We start from the raw sequence: 15,508 nt of genomic DNA, 5'->3' as shown, positions 1-15,508 counted from the left end.
GCACGGTGCTCCCCGCCGGGTCACAGTTACACTACTTTTTTGGGGTATACTTCTAACACTGGAGGTGGAGCGAAAAAGAGGTTCTGGCTGGCGAACGCGCCAGCGAAGGTGGCATGGCAGGCGCCGCCCCTTAGTGGGGGTTGCCCAGCCGACCTCCTCCCCCACGACTCAAACAGGTCAGGGGGCGGGGATGGGGGGAGAAACACGTTAGCCCATCCCCGGAAGCGGACGGGAGCGCGCGAAACGTGAGGGGTTGGGCAGGGAACCGAGGGAGAAGCAGGCCCCATAAAGGCACGGCCTTTTCTAGACAGCAACACATTCTCCCTCGGTTTCCTGCCTCACCGGAGCGTGGTTTTGTTTCGTGCCTGGTTCCGGTCTTCGAGGAGGTAGACGTGTTCGCGATCCAGAGGAAGGTGACCAGTCGGTTCAAGGAAGGTTGCTCCAAGAGTTCCATTGGCAGCTGTTGTCGGTTCCGGTCGGGGGTGATAAGGTAACGCATAGGAATTTTAGCTTCGTGTTAGCCCTGTTGGCCGTTAGGACGGACTGCAGCGTGTCGTGGGTGGCGGGGAGAGCTGGCTAATGTGCAAGGTAGCAAGGCGGCTGCGAAGCAAGGAGAGGGAGGGGTATCGGTGGGGGCATCACGGTGTAAAGGCGGGGACAAGGGGACAGTTTAACCCAGTGACCAGAGGGGCCAGTATGTTAAAGGGATTATGGAATTTGTAGTACAGTGGGTCGGATTGCAAAAAGGCTGTGGGTGGATCAAATAGAAGGGTACCGGGTAGAACAGAGGGCGGCATTGGTAATACCAAGATAGACACGTGTGTGGGTGAGCATTAACGTGTTGTGGAGGGTACGGGTACCGCAGTCGCATCGGGCGTATCGGATGGCCGGAGGATCAAAGTCAGTCATTGTACATGGAGGGCGGTATCGGCAGGGCAGGACATTCAGCGGTGAAGGCGGCTGCTTTGCTGCTTGCTATTGTATAAGCATAAGTGAAAGTGAAAAATCAGAGGACTGGACATACACGGGGCTATGGGCAGACCAGGATAGTGGGGAGCTATTGTTTAGGCAGTCTTGTTCCATGGTCGCTCACCGGGGTTAACAAAGTTGTGGCAACAATATGTTACATGCGTCAGACTCACACGGCCTAGGCTATACTCGGCCACCCCCCCCCGTCAGGAACATGTTTCATAGTCCGTGCGTACGGGCGGGCCCCCTTGTAGGCGGTAACTTTAACTATGCGTTGGAGGTATGTGATATGTTGTTGTTATTGCGAGGGCCGCCGTGCCACGTACTACTAAGCTAAAGCATGGTGTTCCGGTGGTGGAGGAATGCAACAGGTTGTTTCCAATTTCTATGGCCGCCGTGCCATGCGTTTAAAGCAAAGCGAGTATGTTCGTGCGGAGGTAGTGCAACACGTTCTTTTCAATGGCGATGGCTGGCCGCCGCGCCACGTGTTTCAATTGTGTGTTGGAGGGAAGTTACTGGGGGGATCTAGCATGTTGTTTCTTTCGCGAGGGCGCCGTGCCACGTATGGCTAAGAAAAGGCATTATGTTTCTGTGTTGGAGAAAGGCAGCAGGTTGTTTCCAATTTTATGGCAGTAGGTTAGCGTAGGAGGAATGCAGCATATGGTTTCCATGCAATGGTCGCCGCGCCACGGGCGGTCTAAGCAAAACCAGGCAGTTGCCAGGGGGACGCAAAAATAAAGGCAGCATGTTTCTGTGCGGGAGACAGAAGGCAGCATGCGATTCTATTTAAATGACCGCCGCGCCACATGAATTGTCGACAGCAAGGACAGTATGTTGCCCAAACCAATGGCCGCCGCGCCACGGGTACTAAAGTCGAGTAGGGGCGGCATGTTTTCACGGTTTTAGGCTGCCGCGCCACGTTTTCGTAGGTTCGAATAAATGCAGCATTTGTAGTTAAGCATGTTGTCTGATTTCAATGGCCGCCACGCAACGTGTTAGTAAGCAAATGACAGGCAAAAGATTTGCGCAATCGTAAAGTATGATATTATGGGCGCACAATAGTTGTATTAAAGATTAGGATGCGCCATTCTTTAATTTAGGAAAGTCAGGATACCAAGAATTACCAATTTGAGTAGAGGTATAGGTCAAGTGGCGGGTACAAGACGTTGATGCGGCGCTAGCAGAGGGCCCAAAGAAGGAATGGAGAATAGAGGGGCGGGCGTTATCGCATTTGGGGTTGAAATGTGGGGGGGAGAGGGGATTGCAAAACATGGGGGGGGGACCTTGTTGGAGTGGCTACAAGGATCTTGTGGCTTCGGATTCATAGGCTGAGGGAGGCGCTGGTAGTTGCATGCAAGGACAGAAGGGGGTCCTCAAGGCAGCATCAAGGCCCGGTTTAGCGGCCAGAGGGAGTACAAGAATTCAAATTAAGGAGTGGGGAAGGGGTTTATCATGCAAAACAATCGACAGCAATCAAACCATAGTGAATCGAGAGTCCATCCCTTCACGTGGCCTTGCAGGACAGCACCATGACGCAATTCAGTATGTGAGTGTTCCCCAAAGATGTTCGATATGGGAGGGGTGGATTTAAGCACAGTGTGGATGACGCACACGGGTACCCCAGAACCGGCCATGCCGGCCGGGGCCCTTACAAGGTAGTGAATCAAAGGGACTACAAATACCAGAATGCAATTCGATAAGAGGGCAAAGCATGGAGCATTCTTGCGTGTGAGGAGGGCTGTGTGGGGGGGGTAGGGGTAGGAGGTGCCTGGATGAGTGTGAGACCAGGATAATAATTGCCCAATCGCCTTTATATATTGTGCGTGAAGATGGGCTTCGTGTTTGACAAACGCTTTGCATGTGTCATTAGGGGTTAATTATGTTACAGCCGGGTTTCAATTTGAAGAACGAGCCCTCAGGTGCTGCATAGCCCCCGGGCACAAGGTTGGAAAAACGTGTTCATTCTAGTCTTCGAAGCCCAACAGGCTTGGGAAGGGTCCAGAGCGCTCAGTAAAAAAAAACGGGAAAAAAACGGCATAGGGCCGTTTCAACTGGTTGCCGTAGGAAAGGGGGGTTTGGTGGGAAAGGGAAACGCGGGGTGCATTGTAAGTAGCAACCCCGTACCCAGCATGGTTCGTTGGGCAAATTTGACCGTGCGGTGGAAGAGGGTAGGTAGTTTTCGGCGCTGGTTTCTGGCACCTTGTTGGCTTGGGGACCAGAATATTCAAACTCGGCGCGGCGCAGGGCTTGTGGTGAATTACTTGTCATGGAGCTCATTCAGGGGGCACGTGGCGTTGTAGGGTAGGAAAATGTTATGTCAAGGGGGAAGACGAGGGTAAGAGGTGGGGGGACAAAGAGCTTGCAATGCCTTGTGGGTAAGTGTTAAGACTGAATTAAGTTGACCTCCAACCAAAGGAAATGTACAAAATAATATTTTAAAACAGCGCAATTTCGTTATATATGAATTCAACTTTAAACCACTTCCATGGCACTGATGACGAGTTACTTCACTATGCGGCTAATAGTTTTGACCAGTGTTGGGAGCAAGACCACACGGAGCACCACACATTCGCTTCGAGCCCCCTCACCCCGTGCAGAGAGTGGCTGGGGATTGGGGTGCTCGGTCCGGTGAAACAGGGAGTAAGGGGGGCACAATATTAAGGGATACAGAACTGGACACCGCGAATTGGGGGGGGGGGCAAGGGTAGAGCACCAATAACACATCCAAGCATGATCTGTTGGGCAAGACAGTTCAAATAAACCAACAAGTAAGTATCACAAAGTAACGTGCCGCAGGGGCAAAGTGCGGATTAATGGAGAGGCATCGCCTGAAGGGGGCAGTAGAGACTTCACTGGAACTAATTTCCAATCCACTATAAATCCACATGGTAAGGAAGCTAATCAATGTGCAAACAAACTATATGCAAGGGCATCGCGTATTTATGTTAGGGTTGCCCAAAAATGAAGTTTCAAAATCAAGCATTATATAATAAAAACAAGGGCTCTTTAAACCTTTCCCTGCATGAACGAAATTAGGGAGTTGCCTACCCCCTCACATTTACGAACCAACTTGACCTAGGTCCTCAACCCGGCAGTGGCAACAAAATGGAGTATCCCCAGCCCAACTCGTAAGGGCACCCCCCCCCACCCCCAGTGCTTTTACTTCGCTGCTGCCTGGGGTGGGGTGCGCATGCTGGCAGGGGAGGGTGCTTCGGCTGGCGAAAATAAGGAGGGTCTAAGGGCGGTGCAAGGAAGCAGTTGGAATGCATGGGGAAGAATGCGGTAGGAAGTGCGGACTTCCTGGTAGGACATGGAAGGGGCAAAGCCTTGGAAGGACGTGGATGGGGGGGACAAGGAGGCCATACACCAACCAAGGAGCGACTGAGCGAGGGGAGCAAGTGGAAGGGTCGGCTATGGAGCGACCTGTTCAGGCTGGGGGGAACTCTCTGCCGCCGGCAACCAGCAGAGAGTCTTGGAGGAGTCACAGGTCGATCCCTGTAGCAAAGTACTGGCAGGCCCATAGGGGAATGCTCAGTCAACAGCTTAGATCTTACGGCGCCCCAAGAGTAAAAAAGGGGAGGGACGTAGGGGACTTGGGAGCCAATTCCAATCCCAAAATTGCAGGGGGGTGGGGCGAATAACAAACTCACAAACAAGGCCATCAAGGGAAGTCGGTCGGGGGGGAACAGGAGGAGACTACGGGGGGGTCAGGTAACAATATAACAGCAAGGGGAAGTCTTCACGGAAGGAGGGGGGCATGAGGGGGAGGGAGGTGGGGGATCCAAGACAGGGCGGCAAGGTGAATAGAGGGAACAGGGGGGAGGAAGCCAGTCCCAAGGAAAGGGGGGGTCAAGGACCCAAAGCCGGGGGGACAGGAGACGGGGTACGGAAGAACAGGGCTGGGAAGTCTGCCTCTGGGGGGGAAATGGAGCTAGGATATGGAGGGGCAGAAACGACAGGGAGGGGGGGGGTTTGGCGGGACCCAAAAAACTGGGGACCTGGTGAGTCGAGGAGCAAGCTTGGGAAAGGAAGAAATGAGAAGGGATAGGGTACCCGGAAGAGATATTACGCTGGCAGGGGGGCACTGGGTCAGGCTTCACAGGAAGGTCTTGGGGGAGAGGGACTGGGAAGTTCTTAGGGGCTCGGCAAGACGGAAGGGAGACATGGGGGGCAGCATAGATAGGATTGGGCTTCCAGTACAAGCGGCAATTGGGGGACGAAGGGGGGGACAGAGTAGAGTAGGAACGACTCAAAATAGATGGGCATCGCAAAGCGATGACCATATAGGCAGGCAGAAAGGTGTGGGACGGCACCGGAGGGCGGTGTCGGCCTTAACAACGGATGTGGGATATGTGTAATGTTGGGGCACTTGTGGTGGTGCCGGTATAGGAACCTGAACACTAGCGAGGCACCGCGTGGCTGCCGGTTTTACCTAGACCCAGACCCAGGACACAGGGTAAGTGTCAGGGTAGGAGGGGGGGGGCAGGGCATTCCCAACAAAGTCCTAGAGCAAAAGGTGGGGCATATGAAAAAACTCGGGCATGGGAAATCTACAAACGGCCGGGGGTAGAGAGAGGTGATTAGCAAGGGCCGGGCTCAACCTGAGGCGTCCACTGGACGAGGACGGTAAGGGAGAGGGGGGGGAGGGCAAGGGATACCTAGGTAGCCGCACACCACACAGAGTAGTATACCTGTGGTGGTGAATTACAGATCGCCTGTAAAATAACTCCAAGACTTAAAATAAAGCTGCTGAGGCATTTTAATCTTCCAACTTTACAAAGTGTCTGAGTTGTTTTATCCAGCATGTGATGTATGACATATGCTGGGTTGCATGAGGGGTGGAGAGGGGGGGGGGAGTGAGGGGCCAGGGCATGGAGGAGGGGGAGGACAAGGCACTGGGATGCCCACGCTATGGCTCCTGAACCAGAATCTGCTTAAGGGGGGCTTGCACCCGTTCTGGGAGTGGGCCGCCTACTGTGGAGGATCCTTGGCAGAAGCCAGCACACGGGCCAAACTATGCCATGCGCAAAATGGCCCTGAGTGATCTCTTTACAGAAAGACAGTGTGACAAAGTCACTCTGGGTGGACCTTTTATCCTGTCCCACCTGATAGTAAGACTGGCAGGACCCGGACGCACACCTGAACACGACTATTTACGCAACTATTTAGTGTTACCTGATGCAAGGAGAGCAATTCATGTTTAAGAGGGAGGGTCTAAGGGAGTAACCACACAGGATTCTAACCAAACACCCTACCAGAGAGTTTCTCAAAATCAGTGCTTAGATGTTAGGCGGACCATCGCTGATCTCAGGGGTGGACTGGGAATGGGGGGCAAGGTGGCAATTCCCCTCCAAGCTGGATGGACTGCCTGGGCCACAGCTTCAAAATGTTGAAAAAGAATTGAAAAAAGGTGGCACCCTTCAGAGTCTAGACGTCTTGAAGGAGCGGGATGCTCGCAGGCCTCCCCGGCTTCTGCTTACTTGTCTTGATTTCAGCTGTGTTGCAGATGTGCCTGGGGTGTAGGGGGTGGGGGGTTCCCACACATTGCCCGTAGTACTGTTGCCCCCACTGTGGGCTACACACCATTGGTCGTTTGCAGTCATCAGCAGCTTCTCACGACTCCAACTTGCCAAGGAAGAAAGGGGCATATCTTAAGGGCTTGTCCCCAGTTTTACTCTGCAAGAAGGCTCCCCCTTTCCTCTGCTGATTTCCATGATCCCTTGTGAGCTCATTACAAAAAGATTCTGACAGCACCCGGTACAGCAGTGATGGACAGATGGGAAATGCAGGCACTTTCTTTCAATACGATGAAAAATGTGTAAAAAGGCCCATTGTGAGGGGTGAAAAGGTGGGCACCTCTGGACATTACTATATGGGGCTTAAAGAAAGTGCTGTTGCATTCCTTGTGCATTTACTATTCGGCACAGTTACAAAAACACGCACAGAAAGATGCAACATTCACAGTAAGGGGATCATTGATAGTTGGGGGGGGATTTTTTTTCCATGAATGCCCCAGGAGGAATTGACCACCTGCACAGTGGTATTTGGGAAAATCTGTCCAATTCAGAGTTTACCACTAGCTGAGATATTTTTGGAATACCTCTGGAGGTACTTTAGAAATACTACCCCAGCAGGTGGCAGCATTAAAAGGCATTTTAAAAAATAAAAAATGGCAGCCATTTCGACCTTCAAAGTGACGTTGCAAAAAAAACAATTTTAATGGAGTATGTACATTAGTGGTTTATACCAGTACTGTAAATGTTATGCACACAAGGGTCCATTCCGACCTTGTTATGCAACACGTGGGTAAGGTGGGCATCAGAGATGCCCACCTTTTCACCCCTCACAATGGGCCTTTTTAAACATTTTTCATCGTATTGAAAGAAAGTGCCTGCACTTCCCATCTGTACACAGAAAACATGTTTCCCAAAATTGGGTCCGGTTTGGCTTTTTAGCAGAAGGTCTGCTTAAAATACTGCAGTCGGTATTCCCATGGAATATTGCTGGTGGCATTTGATCAAACCCTGAATTGGGCCAACAGTAAAATCAGCGGTATTTGCCGAATACGGCTGATTTTGACCATTACCACTCAACTCTGAAAGACCCCTCCTAAATTTTACATTTTTTGTCTCGTCCAGAATATTCTTTTCTGACCAACAAAAGACACATATACAAATCAACAAAATGTTCACACATATATACATACATAGACACATGAACACAGATGCATTCTACCACATATCTTTACCCAATTGCAGAGTCACTCAACCACATCACTACAGTCACACAAACCAAAAATAAAAACACACAAAAGCACCCACCCCCTTCCTTGAAAACACAAATTAATATGATGGGTCCATCTTGCTCCTTCTCCATTTCCCGATCCCAGATGGACTCTCCTCACCGTTCCCTTTAGTTCCATGAATTCAGATATGCAGCCGACTTTCAAGAAAGTGCATCTTGGGAGCACAATAAAAGCCAAGCCCCCCTCTGCCTTTTTTGCTCTGCACTGTCTAAGGGCAGACCCCATAGCCACATTTTCCAGCAACCACAGCTTCTTGTCATGTCTGGCAGAAGCCAATTAGCAAATCAGGGTGGTCTATTGTCTACATGTGAGCCAGGGCAATGGAAATGGAAGGGGTGGGGGGTGTGACAATGGATTGGTGACTGAGCAATGAGGGCAAGTAAAGGGGGTGCGAGGTAAGGGGATGGAGTTAAAGATCAAGGGATGGTGCAAAAGGAGAAAGGAAGCCTGAAAATTAATTTTATGGAAGACGCTGAAGGGGTATCAAGGATGTCGTGCAAAGAAAGGACACCAGAGGTTGATGGGCAAGGAATAGAGGGTAAATGACACATATGTACAAATCTGTAAAGGTAGGCCTAAGGTCTGTGCCTAACCTGAATGCCAATGTACCAGATTGTGCGCCAGGCTCAGCCCTTTTCATTTTTTTCTGACAAAGAGGCATACTTGCTTCATGAACATATGTTTCAATTGAGATTTCTCTTACATTTTTTCATGTTGCTTTGTTATGTGACTTGGTGCATTGAAAACCAGATTTATTGAACAGTGTACTATTCCAGCCCTTCAATAACAACTTTGCAGAAAGTGTTTTGTTGGTTCTATTGTTGAAGACGGAACCAGAGAAGATGAAGTCTCCTCTGCAGTCTAAGTTTACAACTGTGGAACAAGGAAGCCAGGGCTTAAATCCCCGCCTACCACAATTGACACATTATGTAATCCTGGGAAAATCACTTTTCATCACTGTTCCTTGTTTTCCTAACAGTCTATATGGAAAGTCTCGCCCATATGCGTTTTTAATCTATCGTGTTATTTCACACGTAAATATTAACCATTTATATGAAGCACACAGGTCGGGAGGCAAGATGCCAAGTAAAGTTCTTGTGTTGTGGGGGGCCGGTAAACAGGGTGCCAGGTTTGGCTTCTGTGTTGTGCAGTGGGGAGGCAAGAAGCCAGGTATGGAACTTTTGTTGTGCCAGCGCACGCTTGGCTCTTAGATTGAAGGCAGACTCCCTGACTCGGCTCTACTAATGGAGATGTAGCTTGCGGTCAAGTTGCAAACTGGGACATGAGAAATCTGAGCTCAAATCCCAGGTTTCCCATTTCACCAAATTATATTATCCTGGCCAACTCATTTTGCTAGGTTTGGTACGTGGGAGCGGTTCCCTGGGGCCTGGGATTCTAAGAAAACACAAACATAATTGAAAGATATGTTGCATAAAAGGAAAGCAATGTCAACAACAACACAGGAGGGGGAGACCTTGGTATTAAGTTGTTTGAGAATTTGGGGGGCACTGCGTTGTGGGCTTGGGCTACTACATCATGTCCCAGAAAATGGTACTTGTCCCCCAGGCCTAATGTTTCCAATCCTCTGAACTATTTCTGAACTGAGAGAACAACTGACTAGTAACCAGTGACCACGTCCCAAAGAAATAGAAGATTCAGGACTGCATCTCCCAAAGTGCATCATGTTTAGAGCTCCAAAACCCAGATGATTCAGAAGAAGATATTCCATGGGGAAACACTAACATTTAGTGGGACCCCTTAGAAATAAGTGTGTGGATCCTTGAAGTGGCAAACAGATCTCATTCCAACCCCCATGCGCTGCTCCCAGCAGCAGTGCTTGTGAAGGAGACGGCCTATCCCTCTGCAATGCAGCTACAGCGGTTGCCAGTCATTTGGTCGAAAACAATTGGTCGACTGGACAACTGGTCGAATCAATTTGGTCGAAAACCAAATGGTCGAATTTTTATTTTTTTTATTTTTACCCCTTTTTTTTTTTTTTTTTGGGGGGTCGCCCCCCAACCCCCTTTTTTTTCTTTTTTTTTTTTCTACACGAAAACCCACAAAACACATATATGAATAAAAAAAAAAAGATTCGACCATTTGGTTTTCGACCAAATGACGTCGACCAAATTGCAGTCGACCAAATGACTGGACACCGCTACAGCATTTAAGTGTTGACATGCTTCCATTACCAAACGATATTTCAAAGGTAGGACCTTTACTAGAGGTTTTCCTATCGATGGCGATGGCATTTCAAAGACCCACAATGCTTTTCCTTGCAAGGGGACAGCCATGAGACAAGGGAGGGGCAGAGCTGCAAACCAATCCCAGCTACTGCATTAAAGACAGACATATATCCAAAATGGCAGGAAGCCTTTTAAAGACTCCCTTCCCCTGGCTTGGGATAATAAACCAATTATCCAATTTGGAAGTTTTGTCAGCCACTGGAAGGGCAGTGATGACTTTAAAACTGAGACTAAGGATCACTGACAGTGTCTCTGCGCTGGTCACGGAGGAGAGGAGATTTTTGAGGGAGCTGGCAAGCAGCAGAGAAAGGGAACCCCGTGAGCCCAGAAAAGGGATGTGCTGCTCCAGTGAAGAGGTAAACCTCTGAAACGTCATAAGAGGGGTGTGCTCCAGTGAGGTTGGGGTGAGCCCCTGGAGCCCAAGAAGGATATGCCTCAGTGAGGGGAAGAGACCAAATTGAGCCCTGAAGAGGGGTGTGCTCCAGTGGAGAAGTAGAGAGCCTGGAAAACCCTGAAGAAGAGCGTACGTCAATGGGGGGGGGGCTGTGAGCCTAGAAGAGACGTGTGCTCAAGGGAGGAAGAGGGGATCCACCTTAAGCCCAGAAGGAGGGTGTGCTCCAGCGAGGGGGGGGGGGGAGCCCCTTGAGATCAGAAAAAAGAGATGCATCAGAGACCCCAGGTAGAGTGTGATGTAGAAGGTAGTAAGAGAGAGAGCGATTTTGATTCTCGGAGGAGGTCCTATGTTAACTGTAGAGGAGAACCCCTTTAAACCCCAGAAGACGGTTGTGCTCCACTGAGGGAGAGAGTGCCCCGTGAAACCAGAAGAGGGGCGCTCCAGTGAAGAGAGAGTGACTGTGATCCCTGGAAGAGGGGATGTGTAACAGAAGGGGAGAATCACTGGCCCTGGAAAAGAGGAGTAAGCAACAGAGGGAAGGAGAGACCCAGTGAAGGGGAAGACTTTTGGAACACTTTCCAAGGAGGAGGTTTAGCGTAATTTCGACCATGATGGCTCAAGGTAGTATGTTGTTGGCCCTTACTTGAAAATGTTAATAAAAAGCATATTTTACAAAAAACCTTTGGTCGCAGTAATAAGATTAGTTTTGCTATGTTTCAACCCACCCGGAAAAATCATCTTAAAGAACTAAAAAATATGAATGCGACAAACAATTTGGGAGCCGAATAAAATCAGATTGCAATTAGGAAAGGGTATTCGAGGCCGGGTATGCAGAGGGAAAAGTTTTTACTACCGGACCTACATTATGAGTTAAACAGATGGGACACGTACTCCACTAATGATGAGCTACGGTAGGAAAATAAGATGGATATCAATCTCTATTAATAAGAGAAATCACACCAGTCTTACCAGCGTGGCTGCAGAATGCATCATTTGGTGGAGGTATAGAAAAAGCGATATTGGCACTACCAAGTGGGCATCAGGACTGAGCCATAGACTATAACTTTCAATCTATGCAAGGCCAGTGCACTGTAAGGGAGGCATGGTATCACAAGTGAAGACAGACACAAGCGACGCAAGGTTCAAGGGTGTTTATTGAAAAACAAAGGTTGGAAAAAACTCCTAGCTGGCCCTATATCTAAAGATGGGAGCACGCTGTACCATCAAATAATAAATAACACAGCCCTAGTCATGGCTGTCCAAATGAAGTGGCCTATACTAAATAAACCTATGACCTGCTCATACGCTATTACAATAAATGGGTGCATGGAAAAAGACCTATGCAAAGGAAAATCAGTGTTATAACATAAAAGATCAAGATGGCCGAGTCAGCTCTCCTCCCCACGTTGGACAGCATGGAGTAAGGCGCACCCCGTAGACAGGATGACACTCTCTGGCTCAGGTTCTCAAAACAAAGGCGCGCACCCGTGGAAGCCCCTGAAAGTCCCGCTTTGCCGCGGTACGCTCTTTGGATCCTGTTGGACTTATTGGATATTCTCGTCTTTTCCTAACTACAGCCTCCATAAGGCATTGCAACCAACTTTAGTGGGCGTGCCTATTTAACTCTGCTCGCGCGCGCACCGCGCACGCGCACCCGTGGAAGCCCCTGAAAGTCCCGCTTTGCCGCGGTACGCTCTTTGGATCCTGTTTGACTTATTGGATATTCTCGTCTTTTCCTAACTACAGCCTCCATAAGGTGAACAAAAGACTCTGAGAAGCATAGAGACTGTTGATACTGATGTAAAAAGATACTTACATCTTTGTTTCCTTTTGTTTAGGCATTGCAACCAACTTTAGTGGGCGTGCCTATTTAACTCTGCTCGCGCGCGCACCGCGCGCGTGCACCCTTGGAAGCCCCTGAAAGTCCCGCTTTGCCGCTTCGTTGGGGCGCATGGGGAGGGTTATTACAAATTATTCTCTCTTTCTTTTTTTTTTTAAATGCAGAATTTCTTATGCTCTGTTATTCTTTGCACGCCTTTATTTATTTTCTATTTTAAGTGTTTTAATGTGTTAAATATCTCTGGTTTCCTTCTAATTATTAAGTTGTGCTTGAATTAGTGAACAGCACACAAACAATAGCACAAACGTGTACATTTTAATTTATTACTCATATATTTTTGATCATGACTGATAAAAGGGGAAAGATCTATAATTTACGCACGGAGATGCCATGTCCATCATGACTACGTGCGTTATGTGACTCGTCGCATAAAGTTAGCCCTCTCCTAACTCCGAAATCAGCTCGCCCTACTACAAAAGGACCTCAGTCGGATAAACAAGCTGGGAAGAAATGTACCCGCTCCAATACTCCGACTGGTGATATCCGAGACTTTGGATTCAGAGCATTGCATGTGAGTCGTTTGATGGCGAAAATGCCTGAATTAGCCAATTTAAGCGTCTCAAACGTAGAGGCTCAACCTTTACTTGTTAATCAAGAATGCTTAGCTAATAAACAACCTTTAAAGAGCTCCCCCACAGCATTAGACTCTAATGTCAGTAATAAAGGTTGTGAGCAACCATGCAATATTTCCCTATCAGACACCATGATATTGCAAAATGCCCCACAGGCAATGCCCCAAACATATTGGATAAATCAAAAAGTATCATCAATGAAGTGGATGATGCTGTAATTGATCTTTATTCGTCGCACTCATGCTTCTCGGCCAAGGATGATAGTCTTGATCTTTCCAAATCTCCTGCCTTATTCCAGAATCAAAGTACTTCTGAAATTGAAACTTCTATTTCATTTATACCTCCGACCCCAAGAAGGCCGGATCGCGCTAACTCTGCTATGACCAGAGAGTCGCTCTTGAAAAAATCTCCAATAATAACGTTAGAAATGATGAATATTGCCATAACATCTCTTGCAAAACTATTTGAAGTTCTTGATACCAAAGTAAACTCGATTCTGGACAATTTTAAAAACAATGCAATTTGGCAAAAATCGATTGCTGACTCCTTGGCTCAGAGGCAGATGTTTGAGGAAAAAGCTGCTTTGTTAGCATTTAATCAAATACCTGAGCTTATATCTTCACTCAAAAGGGTCACAGATCAATATGGTTCTCAAAACAGTCAATGCTTAACTGATAAACTTGCACCAACTTTAAAAACTGCTGTCCCTTTTGTAGAAGGCATCATTCGAGAGATCCCACCGAGGGTTCCGGCTGCTGTGCCCTTGTGGCTTACGAAATCCATCGAAGAATTACCTTTGACGCTCTCTCCTAAAGTACTTCCTATAGTAACATCTATTGATGAATCATGCATACCATCTTCTGCTAAGATACTTCCCATTGGTGAAAGCGCACAAGTACATAAAGAAGCCTATATGATTTTTGACAGAAATTTTAAGAAACAAAAATCCGAACCTATTATAAATGTGAAGAAAACAAAAAATCAAAAATCTAAAAAGGTATCATCAAATGGTCAGACTAAACAGTTTATTAAGTCTCTCTCCAAATCAGCGAGTGGTCTAAGATTGGCCTCTAATGCTATAACTAAAAAATACACTAATTTGGCACAGGAGAAAAAAAGATCTATCAACGACAAAAGGAGGGACTCCCAGGTAGATCTAAATCACTCTCCATTAGACAAATTGGTTAAGGTGGTGGAAGGATGTGATAATGAGTGTGCAGACTTACCTGCTGAGGAGCACTTAATAGAACCAAATAAGCCTGACATAGAAAACAACTCTGATCGCCAAGGATCTTTACCCACTTGTGCGGAACTTAGGAAAGCTGTGGATGATTATATGTGTCAACACCGACCAAGTCCGGTTTTGTCACATCCGTTGATGAAATCCAATCTTGTCCTGAATAAAAGTCCAACACAGTGCTCTGAAACTGCTGGTTGTTCACTTGCCTTGCCACTCCGAGATGGTGCAGTTGGTATAGGTACAAAGAATCCTTCTGACATTTCAACAGTACCGGCATTACAGGCAAATGTGCAAACTGATATTTTATCTTCGATTAGGGACTGCTTAGTGGCCCTAACCATAGAACAAAAGACACTTAAATCTGCCATGAAATTGTCTGCCTGTGATTATAATTCTGATCCCTCATTAACTGCAGATCAGAAAGCTAACGTCAGAAATGTTTCATTTCAGCTTCCAGCAGCAATTGAGAAAACAAACCCTATACAAGAAATCCCACGCACAAAGAAAATGGTCTCAATGACTTCGGGTAGTGGAAATAAAAAATCTCCTCATTTATATTCGATATTTATCAGTTGTCGAGGTGGTTCCTTCCCGAAATACACTATGAACAGAGGGAGTATTATGGAAATATTCTCTGATATCCCAATGTTGGAGAGTCTTGCCTCAGGAGACATTGATAGGATTGAATTCCCTGATGAAAATGATTTAACTGTCTCATGTTTGTGGATTAGATCTCGGGCCATTTTTAACATCATATGGTCTGCGAGGTTGGCGCTCTTTGAATTAGGATTCAAATTAATCCCTACTAATGGTGAAAATCATCCGATTGAAGACTTGCAATTTACAGAAAGAATAAGAGCTGCGGGATCAACTCCTGCAACTCTGCCAAAGGAAAGCACATCTTCTGTAATCCAATCGAATAGTTGCTGTTGTTGCAAAAATGCATAACTAGTATTTGATGAGTTATGCCCTCTTACACACAAAATTAGAATTTTGAGTTGGAACACCAGAGGGCATAAGCACTTATTGAACAACCCAAAATGTATATTAACAAATTTTGATATAGTGCTTCTGCAAGAGACTTGGTTTACGATTTCTCCATCATGGGATAATCATAATATTCATCTGGTTCCTGCGATTAAAGGCCTGAAAGGTAGAACAATGTCTGGTCTAACAATAATTTCTGATATTTCAACTGTAACCAATGTAGCTGATTGCCCCTCTCCGAATTCCTACATGCAATGGTCTGTAATTCTAATTCAGGACATAAAAATCGCAATCATTAATCTATATTGAAATCATCTAGCTATTCTAACGTCTATCTTTCTAAAGGATCTCAATGCCATCATGGAAAGCATTGCTGCTACTCCTAACATCATGCA

The 15,508-nt window shown here is 47.3% G+C and overlaps 1 long non-coding RNA gene across 1 annotated transcript in view; it reads left to right on the top strand.

Annotated features, from left to right (window-relative positions):
- The first annotated feature begins 282 nt into the window (after positions 1–282).
- Positions 283–15,508, top strand: part of LOC138473526 (uncharacterized) — a 64,007-nt gene continuing 48,781 nt past the window's right edge. Inside the window, exon 1 of the long non-coding RNA XR_011268765.1 lies at positions 283–490. This is a non-coding gene — a long non-coding RNA (uncharacterized lncRNA). The remainder of the gene's footprint in view (positions 491–15,508) is intronic.

The sequence above is a fragment of the Ambystoma mexicanum genome, chromosome 8, assembly GCF_040938575.1.
Source record: "Ambystoma mexicanum isolate Mex_15411 chromosome 8, UKY_AmexF1_1, whole genome shotgun sequence".
Taxonomy (NCBI): Eukaryota; Metazoa; Chordata; class Amphibia; order Caudata; family Ambystomatidae; genus Ambystoma; species Ambystoma mexicanum.
Note: the sequence above shows the minus strand (reverse complement) of the source record. Positions and strands in the feature narration are given on the sequence as shown.